We start from the raw sequence: 14997 nt of genomic DNA, 5'->3' as shown, positions 1-14997 counted from the left end.
CAGAACTAGTAACAAGAGTGTTTCACATGAAGTAGGAGATACAACAAAAATACTGCTGATGAATACATCTGGGTTTCTTGATAGACCAGCTTACCCACAGAGAAAATAGCACTCTAGTTTTCTCGATGGGCCAGCCTACCTCCAGAGAAAATAGCTTTTAGCTGCAAGAATATGTTAACTTTACATTTCTACATGTTCTACTTCTAGATACGACTTACCCTGCCTACATTGGGGTGACTTATTAATGTATAAAAGGACTTTTTCGACCTAATGAGTTCATTTTAACAGGTTGAATTGCAGTATTAATACTGTTACAGTCAAGCTACAATGGCAGAGCGGAAGCCATACTTGCACTGCCACTGTAGTGGATGTCAAGATAGGTGCTGAAATCCACTTGTGGCATTTAACTTCCAGACCCTGGGTTCATTTTGTACCATATACTAGGACTAATAGGCAGGTTAAGCATAGCAGTTAGGATTATGTCAATTCAGCCCTGTTAAAATGGGAGCACAGGCACTTTACTACTAGTTAGGAGAGGTAAAGTGCACAGAGTTTTAAAGCCGGCAAAAATATAAGGTTTGGCAAATGACAAAAAACCTGGGGTGACTACATATTGATGTTTTGCCAACGATATTTTAGAAACTGTATTCTTGTGTAATTTCCATTACCAGTTGCCATGTCTCTTGAGGGTTAAGGAGTTATAGTCCCAACCTAATTTTATAGAAGGATCTGTCCAGCTGACAAAGATAACATATATACTCAAAAAGAAACCCACACAGAAACCAGTATTGTAGCCGCTTAAGTTATAGAGAGAGCTCTGTACCCGTTGATCAATTGCAGTAAATGGAATAATGATTTCCAAGACTCAAATTCTTTTATGCTTTTAAGCAAGATATGCAGTATTTAATTATTCATTCCAACAGTGAAATCACACATAAACAGCCGACATGGGTTTCGCCTGGGTGGCCAGTTGGTCGGGGTTTTTTTCAAGGCTGACATTGACAATAAGGCACAGTGTTATGTTGAAGGACAAAGGTAGGGCCAAATTGCCAACAGTTTGTACACAATTTAGTGTGGGTTTGTGTACAAAACAAGTAGCAATGAAACACCAAGAAAGGAGATATAGTTAAGTGAAAAAGTTATGGGTAGAACAAAAGTAGCAAGAGATATAAAGGAATACAGAAAAAGGAAATACAATAAATTTGTTAACGTTACGATATGTAAATCTCAAAGAAAGGTGTTCTAACTTATTTCATAAAAATGGCAAATGTTCTATAACATACAAATTAAACTGTCAATTAGAAACACTAAGTATCGGACGATCCCATGGGCCATATGTTCACATGGAAATATACACAAAGACCACTAGTGTTATCATGACCTCAGGCCAGTGTCATATTGGGAGTGTTACAATGGAGACAGTTACGTCACAAAACATGTTCATAGAGAGACATACACATATATATATCACTTCTGTCCTCATGACCTGAGTCCAGTCTAAAACTGAAGTCATTTAATTTCAAACAGTTACATCACAAACCAAACAGCGGGGAGCCCCATGGAAAAGCAACCATAATACTAACTCTGTCTGTGAAGCAGGTTATAGCTCTATAGATCTCACATAGCATAGTTAGAGTAATGCACTTACCAAAGTAGTCTTGTTGTGGTCCAATAATCTGAATAAAGGAAGAAGTAAAGCAAAATGTAAGAAATCTACAGTACACAAGATCATGTAACACTTTACCGTGCTAATCGGTAAAATGGGTCATGCTATGGGGTCTGCTCTAGTAAAATTGACATAAGTGGTATGCTATCGGGAACTGGAAGGCAGCATACAATGCCCAATGATGGAACAGTATAAAAAAGTAATTGGACTAACCTGTAAAGTTAAGTTAACGCTACAAAGGACCATAATGTGCTGCATAAAGAGCTTGTAAGCCTGTGATAGATCTCAGGGACAAGGCCGCTAATGATCTGTGGTTACAAAAGTGAGACCTATAGTGTGGGGAAGGTGCAAACGAATTTTGTTATATAGATAACAGTCCTAGGCAACTGTGGGGTCCTTGAAGATATAAGGTACAATGGCACAAAAAAATGTAGGCGCAACACAATAAAAATAATTAATGCAGTGTACAAGGAAAACTAACAAAGACAACTTGAATATTCATTTATTTTAAAATGTAAAAAACATGAAAAAACTGATTTTAAAATTCACAGAAATGTCACAATTAAGAAAGTTTCAGAATATGCATTCATATCAACAATCATATATAAAAAAACACAAATACAATCATAATAAAACAACCAAGTGGATTAATTAATTGTCTCTACGCGCGTTTCGGCATAACAAACGCCTTCTTCGGGAGAACCACTTGCAGATTCTAAAAATGAAAATAATATACATTTACATAACAATATATATTTTATCCAGTACACTGCAACAATTAACAATTGCTACATCAAATGCGATAAGGCTGCCTAAGAATTAAGAAACTGGTTAGTGCAGAAAAAGAAAGAGGGTGAAAAAAAGAGATCAAATCACCAAACTACAATGAGTGATAATTGATTAGGAATGTGGAAACAATGAATAAAGTGCTGCATACATGATAGCAGAGGCCAAGGCACCAGAGAGATGACTTGATATATATAGAAACCCAGGGCCTGTGACTATTGGTTGTATAATTTAATACACTTCTAAAAAAGGCTGATGTGCAAACGAAAACAGAGTCTGACAAACCTAACAAGGTACTTACTAAACAGGGCTGTGAAAAAATGGTCTCTGCCGTCCCGGGAGCGTTAGAGTTCAGCACGCGAGTCACGCTTGAGTAAATATCCTCTAACCTGACATGAGATGGCATCTAGAATCATCGGGGAATTGACATCACAAGGAACATGAAAGATTTACTAGGCAAAATCGAACAAAAGATGTGGTCCAGTGAAGTAAAAAGTCGGAGCAACCAAGAGGAGAGTTAATCAAGTCTTGTAGGAATAGGAGTTGAAAAAAAGAGACATGGAAATAAAAAGTAAAAGTGGACATGCATAGTGGCATCGGGGTTGGGAGCGGATGCAGTCTGCGATGATGCCGGTACACTGATATGAACTCCGCCATTGCCAAATCAAGACTCTGTGAACTACTGGATTGCAGTGTAGGCCGGAGGTCAGCAGTGGCCCACAGCCACGTGTCGTTGGCTTGCGATGCATAGAGTTAGTGACACTAGGGCAGTTGTCAGTAGTGTTCAATCACCTCTGTAACGATGATCCTTTTTTCCGCCCAAAAGTAACATGTCATCCTCTTACACTTCTCCTAGCGTGCAATGATATGTACTCTGCCTTTGAATAATCAACGGCGGTACAAAAGGGGGTGGTACAAAACGGGGTGGTGATGGACAGAGCATCTGAATCAATCAAACACTCACACCCAGTCAAAAGATCTGGGTTTAATCCATCACCGTTCTTTAGCCCACTCTGCCACCCCAGTTCAGACATGGCTATATGCAAATCAGTCTGACCCTGTGCCTCATGGCAACAGTCCAACCCGAACTGCCAAGCCATGTCTTCCCTGGACCGGAACAAGCTTCCGAGGACCGGTTTCTGGCATTCCAGCCGTCTTCAGCCCGGCTTGCTTGAATCCAGTGGCAAAGTGAACAAGGGACTCACGTCTGAGCATACCCTGCCACACTTATGAGGCACAGGGTCAGACTGATTTGCATATAGTCATGTCTGAACTGGGGTGGCAGAGTGGGCTAAAGAACGGTGATGGATTAAACCAAGATCTTTTGACTGGGTGTGAGTTTTTGATTGATTCAGATGCTCCGTCCATCACCACCCCCTTTTGTATCGCGTTTGAATAATCAATGTTCAGTTCCAATTCTGTGACCTACTCAAGCGCAGTCTAGGCCGAGAGTAGTAGTCCGCGTGGGCCCACAGAGTCTTGCGGCTGAGATGTAACACTAAGACCTGTTGGCACTACATCGAAAGGTGTATAGTGACATACACTCAGCCATGATTCATGTGCTCTGCTATGGTGTAATCATGACTCGGTTCCAAAAGTGAAACCTAGTTGGCCGCACTATCAGCCGGAGGCAGCGGTCAGTGATGGCCAACCGCTGTACAGCCATCTCCTCCTGGATCTCTCACACACGAGGTTGGAATGCATTTATATTAGATTTGTGGCTGACAGGTAGTGGCCCTAGAGCTGAACGGGCGTTTAGCCGGCGACTATGCCATGTGCTGCCTGTGACGGACTGCATTGGATTGGTGTGAGGCCTACAAGACCACAGTGCATGCCGAAGGCCGGAGCAAGCAAGGGCCCACAGACACGTTTGGAGGGAGTCCTGTGCACAGACTTGGTTGCACCACATCGGAGGGAGTATGGTGACATGAACTCAGCCTTAAATCATGTACTCTGCCATGGTGTAATCAAAACTCAGTTCCAAATGTGTGTCCTACTTGTCCACTGTTGATGCCGGTGGAGTACGTCAACGGGAAAGGAGTTCCACAGGCCTGTGTCACGGAGGCCAGGATTGTCCGAGGAGTCTGCCAAGGTCGGGGGCCTCGGGCTTGGAGCTTGCACCGATACGTGGTGGGCCCTCTTCGGCACACGCCGGTGTCGGCAGGTGGGCATTGAGGCCTGGGTGTGCAAGGGTGAGCAGGACAGGTTCGGGGACCAGTGTCCCGGGGTGCAGCAGGCGCACTGGATCGCTGGCAACTCGGCTTACAGCGTCACCCTTGTGGCGGGGTGAGAGGTGCCGCCCTGGCAGAGACGTTGGACATTCCAGAAGAGGACCATGCCCAGAGTTACGTGCCTTTAATTCACATCCCTACACTGGCCTTGCATATGCTGAGACAGCCCACTCTGCTCACGCTTACGGGGGGATGTAACAAGCTACGTTTCCACGATCTACCCACTGGCTGGGGTGACATGGTTGCGTCCACTCTCCACCACACTCTGAACACCAGCGGTGTGTGCAGAGATATGTGTGTGGTCTGCATACTGCAGTCTGGCCTTTGCCTCCACGCCACACTTGGAATTGTGTGCAGTCTCATTCATGGGTCACTTGCATCCTTTCTCACATGCCTGGTCCCCACCTCTTCCGACATTCTGCTATTGTGTGGCTGAGGTGCCATGCCATAGATGGCTAATGTACATGGCTGGCCCAGGTTCCCACAGTGAGTTCTGCTGTTGTGTCTGGTGGATGTGCATGTTGATTGTGATCTTGTGACGTGTGCATTTCCTGTGTTGTGTGTTGCATGATTGTGAAGTTGAGGTATGTGATGTGTGTATTTGTTATTGGCCAACGGGCAGTGCATTTCCGTGGGTGCCATCCTGGTGGCACAGATTGATGATGGACTGTCGGAAGGTGTAGGAATCATGCACCGTGCCTGGGTGGTTTGCGGCGGCATAGGCAGAGATTCCCAGGTGGTCCACTATTGACTGGACATTTGTGGGATATGTGCGCTTTCTGTTGTGCTTATTGTGTGCAGTGTTGACAGGGGGCACAAGTAGGACATGTGTGCAGTCAATTGCCCCCTGACACGTGCGGGAAGCCAGCTGTGGCATACACACCTTGTTTGGTCTCCGGCTGTTCCTGCGCAGTGTGTGGGAAGTATAGATATTGGGATACCAAGCTGATGATGTCATCAATGACTGTTGTGGGGGACTTGGATTGCCCTGGCTGTGTGACTCCTCCATCTCAGGTGGATGTTGGTTGGAGGGTACCAGAGGCCAGCACCTGCAGCACGGCTAGCAGCTTTGTCTGAGGTGAGATGTTGCTTGTCCGCTGTGTTGGTACTATCAGCCTGTGGGCAATAGTGGTCAGGATGCGGAGGAGGGTTGTCCCTTTGGGCATGTAGTGGGCAATGACATTCTCTGGTGTTGGGTCTCTGAGTTTGGTGCATTTTTGGAAGGGTCGCTGTCTTTGTGTGCGCTGCCTCAGTGTTGCTCCAGTGGAGGGAGCAGGTGTCTGGGGGGTGGCCCTTTGGGTTGGGCAGTGGGTGTTGTTGCCTTCTTAGGTGTCTGGCCTGCATGATCAGTGGCTCCATGGCATCAGTTGTTCTTCAGGTGTGCCTGTGGGCTGCGCTCCCTCTCGTGGTACAGGCTGCCGCCGACTTTGCACCAGGTCAGAGCAGGTGTTAGTTTCCTGCTGCTAACATGCCTTATCGCCTGTTTTGGGATCTTATCACCGATCTGGCTGGTCGTTGAGAATGTTGTGGAGTGGTGTTGTTGCGGCTTTTTGCTCAGGAATGCCTACCTGCATCTCATTAGCGATAGTTGCGGCAGCCATCTGCGGCGATGTTTTTGCAGCTGCTATCGCGGGTAAACTGGTGCTATGGGCTGTTAGCACCAGCTTGTGAATGGAGTGATAAATTTATCGAGACTTTGACTGCGAGAAAGGGCTGTTTACTCAGCGATAGCTCCTTGAGAATATGCCCCTATGTTTGAAGTCATCTTTGTCTTCATTTTCATTCTTGGGGGTGCCTTCGAATGGGTGGGTTTAGCATTTCTGCTGTGCAAATGTTTTTTTGTTTCATTTTATAGACTAAACCTCTGCTCCATGTACGGCTGGAGTGAGGCCCACATGTGGGGTACACGTGGCCCCTGACTTGCCTCTTGGTTTATCAGTGGCATTGCCATTGGGGCTGGGGGAAGAGCGTTTCTCATTTCATGTTCAAAAACAAACTTTTGTTAGATATATTGCTGGGGCATGATGTAGTGGTGCACTGTCATTTACAGGCCACACGTTTTCTATTGAGGTGTCCACAGACTTTCCTGCTTTTCTGTTTTGCTGCTAAAATGGTGGAGTGCGTGGGCAATGTATGGAAATTGGGTTTCATGGAAAATAGTTCACCAATTAGTGTGTTCTGGTTTGTTTTAATCCTATTGAATTCTGTTTCTATCACACAGAGTTGCAGAAGGTGAGGATTGTTAACTGCTGACATTTTAAAATTAATTGTACAGTTAATTTACAATCTATTCGGGTGTTGGAGAAAAACAGATGACATGCAGCCTATCACTTCATGCTCATTTTGCAGCACAGTTCACTTTGCAGAATCCTCTAACTTTGTAGTTGGGCAAAGAAAAGTAAACACCAATCTTCAGGATAGAATAAGCAGCAAGTGTGAGAAGACATCAGCTGATATTTGACCTCTTTGAACACAGAGCAAATGTAACAAGATAAAAACAAGTTTTAAACACATCTTTATTGTCCAGTCACTTTTTGAGTGCATCAATCTGGCGATGGAACCTGTGAGAGGAACGGTCCCACACGTGTTACAATTGGACCACAATTAAATGCGCGCGGTGCAGGGACCAGCGCTAGCACCATCACTCCACAAGCCCTGGGGGTTTAACCCTGATAAGCCCAGCCACAGGACAGGAGAGGCTGGAACTGAAGCACAGTTAAACATTACGCTGTGCAGGGACCAGCGCTGATACCTCCTTCCCATAGGCCTTGGGGTTTTATCCCCAGAGAAGCTCAGCCACAGGACGGGAGAGGCTGGAACCAAAGCACAATTAAACACTGCGCAGTGCAGGGACCAGCGCTGACACCTCCACCCCAAAGGCTTATTTATTTAATGCAATTTTATATAGCATTAACTTTACCCAAAGATGTCAGAGCTCTTTACCGTGCACCATTTCTTTTGCTTCAAGTCGCCTGTCCTTGTAGTGATCCGGTCCACAGCGACGAGTGATGTGGAATCGCTCTTTGTCTCTTTGCGGAAAAGCCCAGCAAACTAATCTATTGCAGACTTTTTCAAAACCCGTAGCCCAGCAGCTGGGCTGCAGGTGCTACACAAAGACCATGTGCCAGGGCTTCCATTTGGCCTAATCGAACCCCACACCCTTCATGGTCTCTTCATTGCAGATATTTTTCCTTGGCTTCTACCTCAGAAGCAGGAGTCGATGGCTTATCAGACCAAATGCAGCCTTCAGAAGCTCCTTATGAAAGAAAGCCAGAGAGCAATGAAACAGGCACAGCATTAATGTGAGCGCTGAAGACTTCCAAGCTGTAGTCAAAACTAGGGGGAAGTAACGGCCTTACCATATGCCTGTAGATTATACACGGCCCTAAAGGAAAATTGATAGGCTTATTCTCCCTCCAATATTCACCGTCTGTCATTGTTGAATCATATTACACAGCACACACAATTCTGTTATTCACCTTTTTATGCCTTGCGCATCACACAAACCCCTGGGTTTATCCACACCTAACATGGCCGGCCCTTAGTCTCATTTTGCAGCCGCTTTGACACAGGCGTTCTAGCTAGTGATTTCAGTGGGGTTATTTATAACATCGGGCGGGCATCCTTTGCAATTTCCTGCTCATGCTCAATAGCATTGTTGTGCTGTTTATTTGCTAACCTTTGTGTCTTCTAATAATAGAGTGTTCCCTTTTACATGGCTGCCAAGTTTTCAGACTGTTTATATGTGGCATGTCCATGTTTACTGTGTATTTTATGTGACTTCCAGCTGTCTTCTCACCAGCTGTCTTCTCACCCTATACCTCTCTCAATATATCCTCTACCTCAACTCAGACTCATCTCAAACCTCTTTCTACTACTCTTTACAAAGCACTATATCGAAGGTCAAAAAAGTCCCAATGTAGCCAAGAGGTAAATATCCACAAGGTAGTTTATTGTTCCAGTTCCAGAAGAAGGAGTTGGTAGGTAAGATGGTAAGTAAGCTGTAAGGTAACCCCACCAGTAGCAGCCTCCCTGTTGTTCAGCCTGCACACACCAACTGACACTCAGCACATCACCAGGCACCCAAACATTCTGTGACACATTCCAACAGTCATCCTGGCTGGGCAGCAGGGAAGAAATGCTCAAGCTAAAGGAGAGGCGACAATCAAGTCACAATACACTACCTTATTTCTCACCCTATACCTCTATCAATATATCATCTACCTCCACTCTCTCATTCATCCCAAACCCCATACCACTACTGTGATCTCCAAAATAACCCTTTCTAGGCTCTTCCCTACTCTACCCCTCCTTTTACTATTCCGATCCCCCAAAACAAGTCTTTCTCAACCCTTACCTCTAACTCTTCCCCCTCCACATCCCTTTTATTCATCCCAAGCCTCCTCCTACTGCTATGACCTCCAAAACAAACAACTAAAATTGTCTAAATCCTTCCCTCTTCTATCCCTCCACTATAATTTTGAATTCAAATAACAGACTAACATGTCCACCACTCAAATTACTTTCATATTTCTCCATACTAACGCACCACAAATCCTTTTTGGGTTCCGAAGTAGCGTGCTACTCGCCAAAAAAGTGCTGCAACACCCCATCAGGGGTAGCAAGTGCTATACAAATGCAAACCTTTTCCCCTCTTCTATCCCTCCACTATCCTTCTGGATCCAAATAACTTCCTAACATAGCCATCAAATTACGTTCATATTTCACTATACTAATTCACCACTAATCCTTTATGGGTTCCGGAGTAGCGTGCTACTTGCCGAAAAAGTGCTTTGACGCCTTGCCAGGGCTAGTAAGCAATATATAAATGCAATTACCATACAATGCAATACAATAGTGGAGGAAAGAATCATTCTAAAAGGTGAGTTCTGGATAGAGGGTCAGACCGCAGGTATATCTCTTAAGTTATAGGCATCCTACAGGGTTCTAGAAGCAGCAGTTATATATAATGTTTGCAATGGAAAAACATAGAGAAAGAATTTCTCCAAATAAGTTGTGAAAAACTAGCCATAGCAGCAGGGAAATGATGTCTCAGCATCAGAAATAAACGTCACCACTCATTTGAGTTTTAAAGATATTTAAAAAATGCATTCATTTTCTCACTAACCATAAAGAACACATGAAGGACCAGCTAACCTTTTTCTGATGGGGTGTACTTGAAACGTGCCAATTATTTTCTTGGAAAGTTTACGCTCTCATAAATGTTCCAGAAAGATGATCGCTGTTGTCACTGCTCGGATTTAATTTATAATGCATTATTTAATCAATTTATTTGCCTATTTTGTGTTTTTGTAAGCTAAACTAAAATACAAGAACACTCATTTACCATTTTTTTGCACATGGACAAGAGAGAATCCTATGTGTTCTTGTGCAGCATCACATGCTTAGGTTGAGCCTCACACACCTTAATATTCATGCTCTGAGTCAGCAATGACAGCAGATTCCATAGATGACCTTAACAAGCTTGGCGACCACATGCCTGGGCTTGCCACCAAATACCAGTACTGCTCACTGGTGGCTACCCCCTTATGCCACAAATGCTCCCACATTCCAAAGATGGTAAGCATCCTTTAAGGGATGTACACCATGATGCTAGGGATGGCAAGATTTTGTCAAAGATAGCCAGCATCAAGCCAGGAATGGCCACAGTTATGCCAGCATAAGCAATAGTATGTCAGGTAGGGCAACCGGAATAGTAATGATGTCTAACTTCATGCTATATGCACAACCACACACGCTCAGAATCACACACACACACACACAAACCCTCGCACTCCTGTTGTGGGTTGTCCCATACTAGACACACATATTCTCACACACACACACACACACCCACACACGCACACACACACACACATACAGACACACACATTCAGACACAGACATGCTTTTAAAATGGCACGCAAGAGGACACATACATTTGTACACATGCACATAAAAATACCTGCTCTGGTCCAGACTAGTGGACACAATGTCTGAGGTGGTTGGCACTGACGTCCCATTGGAGGCATGATGGCACCTCTTGGTGGTGACGAGTGACATCACCTGGTCTAAGTGGGGAAAGGTCTGGCTGGTCTTAGCAAGTATGGTCGTCAAAAGAAATATAGCGAGACTATGGGGTAGTAATGTCTTACCAACAGTGGAGGATTGGGAAAGGGATATAGATTGGTGCCAGAGGGCTGAAAAAGTGATATATAAAAGTAGAGGATGTCCTAAGAAGTGGGAGAAAATATGGGCTGCGTGGAGGTTGTATAGGGGGGAATTAATAGATACCCAGTCTGTCTTGGAATCCGGCTATTAAGATGTATGTATCTTTGTCTTTGCATGCGGATCGAAATGTCCGAAATGGAATTATAAATGACTTTGCCTTCTGTTTGTCCACATTCTATCAGATGCTTTACAGTATACAACTGTTTTTATGGAGCCTGTTATTTGAATAAAAAGATTTTTTTTTTAAATACCTGCTCATAATCAAAGACCCCATCACTTATCTCTTAGCATTTGTTCTTGTTTAGCGGTCATGTACGGTGGTCTACGTGGTGTAGACTGTTCAAGTGGGTGACAGGAAGTGACACAGAGCACTGATACTATGCTTTTAGGGATAGCCAAGAAGCAATTTTTCCCTGAGCCACCATGGAGACTTAACTCTAGATGTTCCTTTGGGTTACACAAAACGGAGGCTTCTCAATGTGTGCGCACTGAATCCCTTTTATATCCCCAATGCCATTGCGTCCATTATCGCCTTTGGTTTGATGGATCACTGTTTAAGTAGTTTTAGATGGCCAACCTACTGAAAAAATGGTCAAAAGTATTCCAGTGGTTTGACATCAATGCATAGAGCTTTTCACTGAATTTCTCTTACAGATCTGGGTAGCGCCTTTGAAACCTCCATTGCCTCTATTGGGAAATTCAGAAAGAGATGCCCTCCAGCTAGAAGCCTGAGTTGCGCACAGTATAAATCAGCTAGCTCCTATGACTATACAACATACAAATAAATCAAAGCTTTCTGCCCCCTGGTTTAACAAGTCACTACAAACTAGTAAAAAAGCATGTCATTTTCTGGAAAGGAAATGGTGAAAGAGTATGCTTTGGAGGATAAACATGAATATATATGGGCCTTTGAAAGCTCATTACATTAAAGTTCAGGCAAAGAAAAAAAGCTACTTGGAAAATAAAATTGAAACATCAAAAAACATAGGAAAGCAGATTTTTTAAATTGTTAAATCCTTTTCCAATACCGAGTCCACTACCAGAGAATATCAACCATCACTGAAATGGACCAACCAACTGTCTGAATTCTTTCCCGAAACAACTGTGACTATACAGAGCTCCTTTGATAGGGTGCATCAAGCTGACAAACACAATATGATATATTCAGTTCTGAGACTGACCATAGGGGAAAGCCCATCACTTCTGCAAAGACCCCGGTTGCAGCTAGAAGAATCTTTGTATATCATCGGGAGACTAAAGTCGGGATCCCCTGTTGATCCTTGTCCGGCCCAATGTTTGGCAAAGGTGGCTATGGCTTTCAATCCAGTGGCCAATAACGTTCTTAATGCCTCTCAGAATTCTGGGTGTATTCCTTCTACATGGAAACATGCTCAATTCCTTCAGCTACCAAAAAAACCTTCTGCCAATCCTAAAGTTCTAGCTAATTACGGGCCTGTATCACTACTTCCGGCCTTCTCGAAGATGTTGGAAAAACATGTAAATGCAGTCATCTCAGGCTATTTAGAAAACTATAATCTGCTACATATTAGTCAAACAGGTTTCAGAACTAGCTGTAGCACAGAAACTGCCTCACTGGAGGCTACAGAACACATCAAAGAGAAGTTAGATCAGGGGGAAAGAGCTAGTATTGTTGGAGCCAGCGACGGCCTTCGATACTGTCCCACATGTTAAACTATTGGAACGGCTCGAGAAGTTTGGAATCAGCGTTTTTTCCCTAAAGTGACTAGCCTCCTTTTTCCGGACTCCTCCCTTTGCTTCCATCATTCCTAACCTGAAAGTGGGTGTACCGCTGAGCTCTGCACTGGGCCCTACACCCTTTAATGTGTATATGACCATACTACCATCTTTGTCTGAAATATGCAGGGCTAAAATAATATCGTATACAGACGACACCCAGCTACTCTTCACCTGTGAGAAAAATGCAGACTTTAAGGGGGAGAAGATTTGCCTTTCCAGGGAGTTCAATTGGCTGCAGAGGAACCAACTAAAATGTAATCCCAACAAATCGGAGACTATCTTTTTTGGTGCACCTCCCGCTGAGAAGTGGAGAGTCTGGTGGTCCCATGACATGTCTCCACCTCCCTCTAATAAATAAATAATAATATAAAGTTTGTAGAGCGCTCAGTAACGCCATCATGGCGTGTCCCCGCGCTGACACTGTCCAAGGAATCAGCATACAGACTACCCGGATTTATGAGGAGTTATGCTCAAAACACAGTAAAAGATCTAGGCATTGTAATCAACAGTTTTCTCTCTATGAAACATCAAACCCTATTGGTACTAGGCACCTGTTTTGGGCTACTACAAACTCTGAAGAAATTCTTACCTCTCCTATCGTTGACCACTAAGAAAACTGTGTCCAGGCCTTGATTACTTCTAGGCTGGATTACGCGAATGTTCTATACCCTGGTCTGCCTGATTATCTTCTTAACCGTCTGCAGGTAGTCAAAATGCTACAGCAAGATTATTCCTCAATTTAAACCCCAGGATACATATGTCCTCGCACCTTAGTGTCCTTCACTGGTTGCCAGTGAGAAAGAGGATCAAATTCAAGGCCTTGGTGCTTACTTTCAAAGCCTTACATGACATGGGTGCCAGATACATCAGGAAGAGAATACTTCACTACACTCGATCTGGGACTTTGAGCTCTTCATTTAATCGCCTGGCTACCATACCCAGGATCTGCTGGGTTAGAACCGGAGGAAGATCCTTTATGTTTCTGGGAGCCTAAACCTGGAACCGTCTTCCAGCGGCCCACAGTGCCATGACTGATCTGGCTACTTTAAGGAACCAACCCAAAACTTGGCTATTGTGCAACTAAGTGGGCTCTGTGGAAAGTGGAAAGCTGCCCGTTAGCGCTGGGACACTCTGCTGAGTAGCCACGCACATTATACATTTTTGTTAATTCCTTCATTCATCAGAAATAGTATGTTGGCTGGGCTGACCTTGAGCCTTTTTTCCAAAAGACATTGTATAAGATGCAAAGCCTTTTCTAATTTATTCCTAGCCAATAGAGTGATTTAGTACAGAAGTATATTAATCAACACTTCTCTTACTCAACACCCTCATACTTTTTCAGAGTTATATATAACCAATAAATGAAGAAATACATTCATATGTCAGGTATTCAGGTTTCTGTCGGACAAAATGGGAAGCAGTACTCAATTTCTTGATCCTTTACCTGAGAACTGGACACAGCTCATAAGCTAGTGCAAAAGTAAGTGCATGATGTTTCCATGTATTGCAGAAAAATCTCATGGTACTATTGATACTATGTGTCCATAAGTGGAGAGTGGTTTACAGATTGCTGTAATGGGACAGTAACCATACGGCAGAAAAGAAGATACATTCTTGTTTAAGGATCCTTAAATTCCAGTTCGATCTTTCTATATAAATACATTTCTTACCACTCACATTTGGTCATTTGTTCATTCTCTCCATATGCTTAGGGACACTCCCCTCTTTCTGAGTAAATTATGTAACATGGGCAATGTACATTCCTCAGAGTATTTCTTTGTTACTATCTTTATCAGATTTTGACATTAACTACAGCAAACATGACAATCATTGCCAATAAACATGTTGGTATGCTGAGTCACAGCAACATCATTTGTTCCTGGATTTCACAATGGCATGACTATGCATAACTATTATAACACAAACACAACTATGAGCCTATGGACACGTAATGAATACAAGCAATATCTGAGTTCTGCAGCCCTTATTGTAGACCTCCTATATCAGGGGGTTATAAGACCACTTTGTGATTCTCATGTGGGTTTCTATAGTCACCACATCAGCACCCCACCTCTACTGTAATGTGTACTGTGGGACGTGGTGGAGGAGGGGATAAGAAGGGATTAAACCTTTGTAGGGAGTTGTCATCATCACCGGGGGGTCTCTGAAGGGCAGAGAGCAGTTTATCAAATGCAGCCACAATGGGAAGCTTTCGCAAACCCTGTAGCTCTTTGAGATGGAGCGCAGCAGCCTCCACCATACCCCATTGGATGGTCACGCTCAGCCAATGTGCCACACTAGGCTATGTTGTGGACTTCCGATGCA

General features: G+C 43.9%; 1 protein-coding gene across 2 annotated transcripts in view; it reads left to right on the top strand.

The window, feature by feature from the left end:
- The window catches only part of LOC147679581 (solute carrier family 2, facilitated glucose transporter member 11-like), a 318984-nt gene that overhangs the window by 231994 nt on the left and 71993 nt on the right, over positions 1-14997 (top strand). The window lies entirely within an intron of this gene.

The sequence above is a fragment of the Lissotriton vulgaris genome, chromosome 11, assembly GCF_964263255.1.
Source record: "Lissotriton vulgaris chromosome 11, aLisVul1.2, whole genome shotgun sequence".
Taxonomy (NCBI): domain Eukaryota; kingdom Metazoa; phylum Chordata; class Amphibia; order Caudata; family Salamandridae; genus Lissotriton; species Lissotriton vulgaris.
The sequence above is the reverse complement of the archived record's forward strand: the minus strand, read 5'-3'. Positions and strand labels throughout refer to the sequence as shown.